The following is a 12,080-nucleotide window of genomic DNA, read 5'->3' on the forward strand; positions in this document are numbered from 1 at the left end:
TTAATGCCATATCAAGTATGTTTTTTAGATGAAACTGCTGGGAATTCTAGTTAAATATATGATTAGTTGATAATGGACAAATACAATATATTGAATTGTATAAGCGATTTAGATTGGGGCAATTTGTGGTATGCAATTTACATGGTTTAAATAATGTGACTTTGTAAAAAGGTACTTTCAGACATTCCAATATTATTGACTAACTCGTTCAACGTAATTTAATTTTTAATGCACTAGTTTCACCACCACCACCCCACAAAAAAATGTTACGTCAGTGGGTGGGGAAGCAGGGAGGGCAATTTCCCTTTCTCCTCCTCCTCCTCCTCCTCCATCGCGTGCTCTTTGCTCAGCGAAAGAGTTGAATGTGACGGAAGTAGGGAGATAAGGGAAGCGCTTCAGCGAGCGAAGGCTGCAGAAGCCGGCCCCAGCAACACGGCGCTCGAATAGAACCTTGCTCCGCATTGTGGGTGGCTACACCGCGTTCCAGTAGAACCTTATCCCGGATCGCTTGCCGGAGAGGTGAGGGACAGCGCTTGCAGTAGCAGGGGAGTTTTGACACATGCGAACGAATTCCTGCAAAATAAAGGAAGGAAAGAGGAGGGAGAGGGAGTAAGGAGACAGTGTTGGTCCCTGTGTTTGTTAATGGGTGGCGGAGGTCGGTATTGATTTTACAGTATTTTCAGGTCACGTCTTAATTGCAAATGTGATTTATTTTATCTTTTTCTGCAACGCAGTATTTTAAAACTTGCCCTTTAAGTTAGCGGCTCCTTCATGAGAGTAAACCTGGGATTTGCGGTAAACGACAAGCTTTATGGTGCATATTTTGCAACTAGGGTCCCGTTTTAAACATTCAACTTGTATTTCGGTTTTTCCAGCATTTTGTTATTTTTATCTGTCTTAACTATTCAGGAGTGTAGATTTTGAATCAGGAGCAAACTTTGCAAACAATCTTGCAAATTCTGAATTTAACCCAATGTAAGCGTGTGGTGTTATCTTGACTGACAGTAAGATTTGCCAATCGGAGTTTGCATCGCTGTTGCACCTTGGTTTCTGCCTTCTAATCGGCGTGCGGGGTTGGATTTGGTTGAGGCACGGGATTAGCGGGCGGGTCAGTGACATTCATGCCCAGTCTCCGAAAAGTAAAATTCGCTTATCATATGCTCATTTTGCGTGGGGTAAGGTTGGATTTTAGAATCTTCCTGTAGACACAAGTTTGCAATAGCAAGCATCTTTCTGGAGGCCTCTTTGTTAATAAGGCGGTTCCTCGGCATGCCCTTTTATCCCACTGTAGCGTACAGCAAGTTAGAGCATGTGTATTTCCGTGGCCAAGACATGCACAGTTCGTCTACTGTTTAAAGCTGTTGCGTTGATTAATGCACCTCTCAGCAAAGAAATATGTATTTAAGAATGGTGGTGATCTTGCGCCACTGCTTTCGGAGTAATGATTAGTCCCCCAGAGGCAGAAAGGTCAGAGGTTCCTGACTCTGCTGAGATGGCAAAGAGTGCGGAGCATATTTATGAAGATGTTGCCGGGGCTTGAGCGATTAATTATGGAGAGAAGTTGAGCAGGTTGGAATTTGATTAATTGGCGTATAGAAGACTGAGGGGTGATCTTATAGAAGTGGATAAAATCATGAGCGTCACGGAGTGAATGCACAGTCTTTTTCCCAGGATTAGAGCATTGAGAACTAGGGGATGCAGATCTGGGTGGGAGGGGGAAGATTTAAACGGGGACTCCAGCGTTCAGGCAGTACTTTCACACAGAGTGGGCCATGTATGGAATGATCTGCCAAGGAAGCAATAGAGGCATTTAAAACGTAATTGGAAAGGATCAGATGGATATGGGACTAATTTAGGAGGGAAGCTTTGTCGACATGGACCACAAAGACTGAGGAGCCAGTTTCTGTGCTGTATGAATGTATGGACAAGTCTAGTGTTGTATAGCTTTCTATATGTTACATAGAACTCATAGGGTTACCATTTTTTTGCGGGGGTGGGGGGATGTTAAATTAAAGCTACTCCTGCTTTAGCAGTCCCAGAATACTTATTCAAAAATAATCAGGGGCCTTATTCCAAAGTTACAAGTTAATTGTCATATTTACAACTATAATAAAATACAAGTGCAATGGAAAAACTGACTTGCAGCACCATCACAGGCAATGTTCCCTATAAATAATAATGATCAGGGTGCTCAAAAATCCTGTGCTATGCAATTTTTTGCCCAGTGACAATAACGTGCGCATTGAATTTTATATATAGTCCATGAGCCTGTAGGGTTGGTTGGTACCATCTGAGGGGAATAATGCTCATAGTGATTTTTGGCAAGGTATACATCTCTAGAGTTAGAAAATATGTGATAGCATTGTACCAGTGGTAGCTTTATCACTTCAAATAAGTAATCACTTTTTGTATATATTCCATATTAACGTTAGTACAGCAGAAAATGTTACCCCCCCACCCCCAAAAAGGTAAAAAAAACCTCATTTGGGAGAGATTTCTGGAGTTTTATCAATGACATGATATTTTCCATATTGTATCAAATCAAAACAATGTTAAGCTTTTGTCATAGCATATAGATTTACAGTACAATAATTCAAATGTGGGGTTCCACACAGCCATAACCTAGGCCCCATTTGGTTGTAAAATGAATATATTTAATCAAAGACTGCTTTGCATACTTTGTTTTCCATACTTTAATAACGTATTAATAATCATAATAATTTTCCAAGTCTTCCACGTCTTCCACATCTTCATCTGAACTTTCCACACTCTCTGAGGTGGATGCCTGGTTTTCACAGTCTGCCAGTCTACACATAACAGTACACCGAGGCTGTTGTGTAGTAACGCTTGATAGCTCCAGCATTCGGGCTGAACCATGATGTGCCTCCAGGAGTCTGTGTGTCTTTCTTCACTGTGGCTTCAATGGCCTGGTCCACAGGGATCTGCCCAAAGGGGTTGTTACTTGACAGCTGTACTGAGAATTGACCTGTTTTGAAGGCCTCATACACAGAAGGATTCTTCTCTGGGAGGTTCATCATCTGAGCAAAGTAAGGGGACAGGTACCTGGCATAATTCATCATATCATTGGCAAAGCACCATGTGATCATGGTTCTTATAGCATGGAGGTGCAACTCCCAGTCCCCCTCACGAGAGGCGCGCAGAAGCCCAAGTACCACGTTCTCTAACATGTCAATGTATGACTATTCAGAATGTGGAAAGCTCTCCATTGTTGTGACAGAGGTGTTCCAGAAAGTCTGTCCGCACGGTTACCAGCTCAGCTAAGAGTGGAATTTGCAGCAGATGGTTCAACTTCTGTTGGTTCAAGTCACTGGCCATGTCGTTCACATGGTCTAAGAATGATTGGGTCATCCCACTCCTCTCTGGAAAGTTGTCTTCAACCCACGGTATGAACTCTGCCCATGCGAGTCTCATCAGTGCTTCATGGATGTACTTGTGGACCCTGACAGCATGATTGTAGTGTTTACCATCAAGGACGCCATTGACGGACCCCTCTGTGACAATTCCAGCCTCTATGCATATGTCTTTTAGACCAGCATCCCAAAATCGCTTTCCTAGGATGGCTAAGGCATTACGTATGGTACTGAATGTCCCCATCCTGAGAAGAATGTTGGAGAAGCGCTCTTTGTGCTTCCAGGCAATTTCAGTGGCTCACGCTTGATCCATGACTACCACAATTGTTTCTAGATGACGTTCCTTCCTGATTAGCTCTGATTGGTTCAGGATTTCAAATACTGTGGTCAACTCTGTGGCTGGTGAATTGATGGTTGGCAGATACCCAACAATATCTTGTGAGATTGGTTCTTGGTCCCTGGTGCTGATATTAAAACCAGTCCAGCTTCGGATTGTCTGGATCTGTTTGCCTTGCAAGTGTCCACACTAGGTTCTTGCAGGCAAGAAAAACAGCTTCCTTGGTTTCCTGGACACAGTGTTCCCTGGTTGGGAGAGGCTGTGGGCCCACATGTGCAACTGCTACATATACTTCCGGTTCTTGGTCCTCATTGGTGACTGGTCTCTGCTTCAGTTTCTCAATGTGTGGAAGCTCGGCTCTTGGCAGATGTGGTCCATAGACATTATTGACTCTATGTGATGTACTCTTACCAGTGAGAGTTTCCTCAAGTCTATATATATTGTCCCATGCAAAATTGGTGAAGACATGTGGCTTGATGGAGGCAGAAAGCTAACACTGCTGCAATGCTATCACATATTTTCTAGCACTAGGGGTGTATACCTTGCCAAAAATCACTATAAGAATTATACCCCCCCCCAGATAGTACCAGTGGCCCAAATTTGGGGTCCTGCCTCACGGACTACAGCTAGTCCTTTCAACATCTGGTAGGTTTCAGTGAGCTCCCCATGCATTCTTCTAATTTCCAATGAATGCAGGCCCAAAGCTGACAAATGCTCCTCGTGTTAACTCCTTCATTCCCAGAATTATCTTCTTGTATTGAACTGTCAAAGGAAGTCATATGGGCAAGTACATTTGCAACATTTAGAAGACATTTGGGTGGTTTCATGGATGGGGAATGGGCCAAATGCAGGCAAATTGGGCAAGTTGATTGGTGTGGATGAGTTGGGCTGAAGGCCATGTTTTCTGTGTGTATGGCTATTATTATGTTGCTATTTTGGGGTAAAAGGGGTCTTGCTTTGCAGTACTTGAATGACTAAAGTGAAAGGTGCTATAGAAATCCACTGGTTCTCCCTCCACTCCAGCATTCAGCGTGTCGGAGCCTGTCAATTATGAGGTAGCATTCCTCAGCCAATCCTGTCTGACGCCACTCACCTGTGTTGTTGAAATGGCAGCTATTTTTCTTAATGCTGCTGTCAACAAAGGAGAAATATGTATTTTAGTGAGCTCATAATGTGCTTATTGTACCACTCCTCTCTGTGAAAAGATAATGTATAGATTTCATTAACATGTGGTTTTGCGGTTGACTTAGATTAGAGGAAGCTTGCCCAGTTCACCTAGTGTGAAAACAGGAAATGCTGGGAAGTGCACAGCAGGCCAAGGAGCAGTTGTGGGACTAACTGACTCAAATCATAATTGATCAGAAACCCACTTACTAATGGGCCAGTACAAGAGATTTTGGAGCTGTCCTTTCCAACTGAAGCTTATTGTCTTTTCAACATGTACTTGCTTGAAGGCAAACAAAAAATGAATCTGTATTTACGTAGTGCCTTTCACATCACTGTCAGAACAAGCCAATGCATTTTAAAATGAGGAAATGTCTTTTGGTGCCATCAACATTGTAATGCAGGAAATGTCACAGAGCCAGTTTTGTTCCCTCAGGCAGAGTGAGTGCAAACAGATTTGATTTTGGTGATAGATGCTGGGAGAACTTGGTGGGTCAGGCAGCATCTCTGGAGGGAAATGGATAACCAACATTTCAGGTTGAGGCATTTCATCTGGACCAATGCAGAGTCCAAATGATGTGACCCAAGTTCATTTCCTTCCACAGATGCTGCCTAACCCTCTGAGGTCTTCCAGCAGCTTATTTGTTACTCCAGATTCCAGCATCTGCAGTCTCTTGTTGATAGCTTTAGCAATATTTGTTGGAGGGCAGGTATTGGCTCTCACACACCCCGGGGAACTTCACCAGCTTTTCAAGCTGGTGCCGTGGGATTTTTTATTCCACCTGAGGGAACAGATATGGGTTTAGGTTTAATGTGTCCTTGGAAAGATGGCTGCTTGAACCTGAATTGCAGCAGTGCAGCACCTCCTCAGCACCACAGTAATCCCAGCCCAGATTTTGCTCAGGTGTCCCACAATGGGACAAGAATCCACAACTTTCATAGTTGCCTTTTGTTTTGTAGGGAGGTTAAGTTTTCTTGATCAAACTGTATAGATCTTTAGCTGATTGGATTCTTGCTCATTTCTCAATTTCATTTCTTTTTCCACACAATTTTCAGCCCATTCTTTCCCAAAAACAAGCAGCTCCACCCATGGATTCTATCCGCACTCTCTGCTGCCTTGGCAAAGCAGTCAACCTAATCACAGACCCCTCACACCTCAGACATACCCTTTTCTCCCCACTTCCATCAGGTAGAAGATACCCTAGTTTGTGCGTAGGTGCTGCCAGGTTAAGGTCAGCTTCGCGCCTACTGTTATAAGACTCCAGAATGGAACTATTATGTGATAAAGCTAAACTCTTGGTCTCCCTGATGACTACATCTGTGGGAAGTGTAGCCAACTCCAGCTCCCGAAAAAATACATCAAGGAGATGGAGCTGGAGTTGGATGAACTAAGGATCATCTAGGAGGCAGAGCAATTGATAGGTAAGACTTTTGAGCAGGTGGTTACACCCAGAGTGCAGAATTCAGGGAGTAGATGGATGAACACCGAGACAGGTAAAGGAAGTAAGAAGTCAGTGCAGGGTCCCCCTGTGGCCATACCCATTAGCATCAGGTGATACTAATGAGGGGGATGACCTATCTGGGCAAGGCAGCAGCAGCCGCCAGACCTAGGGCACTGTGGTCAGCTCTGAGCCTCAGAAGGGTAGCATGAAGTCAGGTAGAGCAGTAGTCATAGGGGACTCAACGGTTAGGGGGGAACAGATAAAAGATTCTGTGGCAGCAAAAGAGGCGCCAGGATAGTGTGTAGTCTCCCGGGTGCTAGGGTCCAGGATGTCTGTGAATGGTTGCAGAATATTCTTGAAGGGGAGGGTGAGCAGCCAGGAGTCATGATACAGCTTGGTACCAATGACATAGGCAGGAGTGGGGTAGAAGTCCTGTGCAGTAAGTTTGGGGAGCTAGGAGGGAGGCTGAGGACCAGGACCTCCAAGGCAGTAATCTCCAGATTACTCCTGGTGTAACGAGCTAGGGAAGGTCAGAACAGGAAGATAGCGCAGCTGCGTGAGTGGCTGAGGAGATGCGGCAGGGTTTCAAGTTCTTGGATCATTGGACCTTGGTCAATTGTGGGGGTGACTTACAGCTGACTGAAACGCTTGAGCTTGTAGACATTAAGAAAGAGGATGTGCTGGTGCTTTTTAAAAGTCCGGACAAGCTATACCCCAGGCTGCTGTGGGAAGTGAGGCAAGGAGATTTGGAGCCTCTTGTGATGATCTTTGCATCGTCAGTAGGGATGGGAGAAGTACTGGAGGATTGGAGGGTAGCAGATGTTGTACCCTTGTATAAGAAAGGGAGTCGAGATAACCCAGGAAATTATAGACCAGTGAGTCTGACTTCAGTAGTGGGCAAGTTGTTGGAGAAGATCCTGAGAGGCAGGATTTATGAACATTTGGAGAGACATAAGGGATAGTCAGCATGGCTTTGTCAAGGGTAGATCATGCCTTGTGAACCTGATTGAATTCTTTGAGGATGTACCAAAACGCATTGATGAAGGTAGAGCAGTGTATGTAGTGTATATGGATTTCAGTAAGACATTTGATAAGGTACCCCATGCAAGGCTCCTTCAGAAAGTAAGGAGGCGTGGTATCCAAGGAGACCTTGCTTGGTTGATCCAGAATTGGGTTGAACACAAGGCAAAGGTTGTTTGTATATCGTTCATATTCTCCAAGGAAGACGGTGACTAGTGGTGCTCCGCAGGGATCTATTCTGGGACTTATCCTCTGTGTGATTTATTTTTTTTATATATAAATGACCTGGATGAGGAAGTGGAAGGGTGGGTTAGTAAGTTTGCTGATGGCACAAAGCTTGGGGGTGTTATGGATAATGTGGAGGGCTGTCAGAGATTACTGCGAGACTTCGATAGGATGCAGAGCTGGTCTGAGAAGTGGGAGATGGAGTTCAACCCAGATAAGTGTGAGGTGGTTCATTTTGGAAGGTCAAAATTGAAGACAGAATATCATATTAATGTAAGACTCTTGGCAGTGTGGAGAATCAGAGAGATCTTGGGATCTGTGTTCATAGGACTGTCCAAGCTATTGCGCAGCTTGACGGTGTTGTTAAGAAGGTGTCTGGTATGTTTGCCTTCATCAACTGTGGGATTGAGTTCCAAGAGCTGTGAGGTAATGTTAAAGCTATCTAAGACCTTAGTTAGACCCCACTTGGAGTACTGTGTTCAATTTTGGTCACCTCATTACAGGAAGGATGTGGATACTATAGGAAGAGTGCAGATGAGATTTACAAGGATGTTGCCTGGATTGGAGAGCGTGCCTTATGAGAATAGGTTGAGTGAACTTGATCTTTTCTCCCTGGAGTAATGGAGGATGAGAGGTGACCTGGTAGAGCTGTATAAGATGATGAGTGGCATTGATCATGTGGATATCCAGAGGCTTTTCCCCAGGGCTGAAATGGCTAACATGAGGGAGCATAGTTTTAAGGTCCTTGGAAGTAGGTACAAGGGGGATGTCAGGGGTCAGTTTTTTTCACACACAGAGTGGTGGGTGCGTGGAATGCACTGCTAGCGACAGTGGCAGAGGTGGATATGGTAGGGTCATTAAGAGACTCTTGGACAGGTGCATGGAGCTTAGAAAAATAGAGGGCTCTTCAGTAGGGAAACTCTAGGCAGTTTCTAGAGTAGATTACATGTTCAACACAGCATTGTGGGCTGAAGGGCCTATAATGTGCTGTAGACTTCTATGATCTCCCAATCTATCCTGTGGCCCCTGCACTTTGTCTATCTGTTCTATGCCTCATCTTTAACTGTAACTCAATATTCTGCAGTCTTTTTCTCTTTTTTGTACTACCTAAATGTACTTATGTATGGAATGATCTGTCTCTATGGCAGACGGACAAAAGCTTTTCACTATCTCAGTATCTATGACAATAATACTCTAGTTGTATTACATTGTCGTGTAAAGTGGTTATAGAGTTGCTGAACTGTATTGATTAGGTTTGTACTGATTGGTGCAAGAATTTGAATGGTTGAAGGGAAGTAGCTACTTTTTAAATGTGTGGTGAAGGTGTTCCCACAATACAATTATGCTGAGAATGTCAGTACTTTGCCCCTTTGTTAATAGCAGGTCTGTGGAGACGGAGAAAGAAAGGCGGGCAGAGTTAATTTTCAGCTTCATTGCTTTGATCTTGTCGGTTCAGATCTGAGTGTCATAATACTGTCTGTCCTCGGGCAAAATGTATTTCTTTTAAAGAAAGATCACAATAAATGAGGGCAGGCAAGTACAAGTTAACAATCAGGACTTAAATATCCAGTGGAAAATAAGAGAGAACACAGATGCTGGAAATCTGGAGCAACACACCAAGTGCTGGAGGAACTTGGGAGGTCAGGCAGCATTTATGGAAGGAAATGGACAGCTGATGTTTCAGATTGAAATCTTCAGTTCATCTACTGCTGGCACTCTGAATAGTACTGTGTCCTCTCTGCTGTGATCATTCTCAGTATTCCCTAGGCTACTCTCATTCTATTGTTTGACAGTGGTAAGATTGTCCCAAACTCTGTTCCTCGTGTCCTAATGCCCCAAATCCCATTCATTTGTCATACAGGATTTATTGACATTTTTGCCGACGTGTTAAACAACTTATCTTTAATGTCTGGGTCTTTGACCATAGCCCCCTTTACCAGCGCCACCATTCCCCGAGTCTGAGCGATTTACTTTACATGGGCCTTGTGCTCGTCTGTGATTTGCATGTCTTTACAAGGAGAACAGGATGAGTTGGGGATGAGAGGGGTTGGGAGATGCAAGATTGAAGATTTGAGACTGCAGACATTGGGATGTGGAGCAACAAACAAAGGAATCTGTGGGCAAAGGGATGGTTGACAGTCCTATACTGGTTATGTCTGCCTAATTTCCTCTTTCTCACCATCCCCCACCGCCTGCCCCATCTCACTCCAGTTTCTGCCTCAGCATTTTTTCTGCCTCCTCCTTCGCATGGCTCCATTTGCTTATCTTTCCCCCATTCTCCCTCTCATCTGGTCCTCATCGGCACATTTGGGACCAGTGCAATAGGGTAGTTCAACACAGGATAGGATAGGCCCGTTAGCCTACAGTGATGCCAGTCCAAACTAATCCCTTCTACCTGCATGTGATCTATATCCCTCCTCTCCCTGACTGCTCATGTGTCAGTCTAAATGCTCTTAAAGGTTGCTATCATATCTGCCTGCACCACCTCCCCTGGCAGCACATTCCAGGTATCTGTCCCATTTTGTGTAATAAACTGCCTCATAAATCTCCTTTAACCTTATTCCCTCTCACCTCAAAGCTAGGTTATTTTGTGTTTGCCATTTCCACCTTTATAAATACTCTAACAAATTTATGCCCTCTTAAATTTGTATACCTATCAAATCACACCTTCCCCGCTTCGAACACTAGAGAAAATCGAAGTTTATCCAATTTCTCCTTTTCAGATAACCCTCCCCCAATCCAGGCAACATTCTGCTCCAAAGCCTCCACTTGCTTCCTGTGATGCGGAGACTAGAAATGCACACAATAATCGCTTCAAATATGGCCACCACAGTTTTATGCAACAGCGGTATAACTTTCTGACTTTGTCTCAGCGCTGTAAACCAAAGAAAACAAGCCACGACATACTGCACATTTTCCACCCTATCTACTTGTGTTGCTACTTTCGGCAAACTCTACACCTGTACTATGGGGGCCCTCTGTACATCAGTGCTGTTGAGAGTTCTGCTACTTTCTATGTACGGTGTTATCAGATTAACTGATTGCTCGTGCATTTAAGTCAAAATCATATGACACAAAAATGAGCCCTTCAGCCCATCATGTCCATTCCATCTCTACACGATTCCTTCTTACCTGCATTAGGTCCATAGCCTTTTATGTCTTGGTGATGCAAGTACTTGACTCGATGCTAAAGTATCTATAGGTAGGAGGAATCTTAATTTTGACTTTCATCATGTTAGTTTGATACGAGGAGTGTATTTTTATCCCAGGAACACCAACCTCGTTGAGACGGATTGCGCAAATGCTGCAATGATAGCTAGATTTAGCTTCATTTGTGACATACACATCAAAACATACAGTGAAATACATCAAAGTTAGCAAGGATTGTGCTGAGCAGCATGCACGTATTGCCGTACTTTGGTGCAAACATAGCCCACCCACAACTGTAACCCATACATCTTTGCAGTGTGCACGGAAACTGGAACACACAGAAGAACCCCACGGGAGAATGTACAGACAGCGGCAGGAATTGAACCTCAAAGTTATATCTGACGCTGCAAAGTGAAGCACTGCCATTCTACCTCTATCTGGGCCAGCTAGCCCTTTCCACTGTCAGATATTTAGGAGCTGAATGTCAACACTTATTTCTATCACAGTTCTGTTACTCATTGATGTTTAATGTCAGCAAATTTTGTGGCACTGAATTAAATCTTGCCAGATTAAAGCGGGTTCTGGGGATTATGTTCTTGGGTGCCTTTAAGGATATGCATGAACAATTGCATGTGTGAGCTGCTACCTCTGTTAGAAAGTCATGCAGTGACTAGAACACTTATTCAGACTGGGACTCCAGTGCAGTAGAGGCAGAGGTGCCAGCACTTGAATGAGCTGTTAAAGATGAAAATTCCAAAATACAGCCACCCACTTAGATTCAAATCCACATGATCAAGCCTGCATACCTTCTGGGTACCTCGAAGCTCTCGAGTTTATTTTGAATATGTGGTAGAGTTATTCCTAGTGACCTCAGGGTACATCTGTATCTCAACCAGTATCCCTGGTTATTCAGGCCAGTATGACATTGTTTTTCTCAGAGTCAGGTTTAGTATTACTTGCGTGTTGTGAAATTTGTTTTGTGGCAGCAGTGCAGTGCAATACATAAACACTATAAATGACAATAGAAATATATTTAAAAAATTAACTAAATAGTGCAGAAATAGTGAGGTAGTGTTCATGAATTGGTTTATTGTCTGTTCGGAAATCAGATCGCAGAGGGGAAAGAAGCTGTTCCTAAAATGTTGAGTGTTTCTCCTCAGGCTCCTGCACCTCCCCTCTGATGGCAGTAATAAGAAGAGAGTATGTCCTGGTTGATGGAGGTACTTGATGGATGCTGCCTTTTTGAGGCATCGTGTTTTGAAGGTGTCCTGGTTGTTGGGGTGCTTTCTCAGCACAGCTCTTCTCCATTGTTTATTATATGAGAAGCAACAATACGAACATTACTTCAATGCCCTGAAGATAAGCAAGCCT

General features: G+C 43.9%; 1 protein-coding gene across 4 annotated transcripts in view; it reads left to right on the top strand.

Annotated features, from left to right (window-relative positions):
- Nucleotides 1-330: 330 nt before the first annotated feature.
- Nucleotides 331-12,080, top strand: part of LOC134345730 (PDZ and LIM domain protein 5-like) — a 268,407-nt gene continuing 256,657 nt past the window's right edge. For 3 of the 4 annotated variants that reach the window (XM_063046860.1, XM_063046864.1, XM_063046865.1), the window contains exon 1: nucleotides 331-519. The gene's annotated coding sequence lies outside the window, so the exon portion shown is untranslated. The remainder of the gene's footprint in view (nucleotides 520-12,080) is intronic. The other variant, XM_063046863.1, reaches the window with a different exon arrangement.

The sequence above is a fragment of the Mobula hypostoma genome, chromosome 4, assembly GCF_963921235.1.
Source record: "Mobula hypostoma chromosome 4, sMobHyp1.1, whole genome shotgun sequence".
NCBI lineage: Eukaryota > Metazoa > Chordata > Chondrichthyes > Myliobatiformes > Myliobatidae > Mobula > Mobula hypostoma.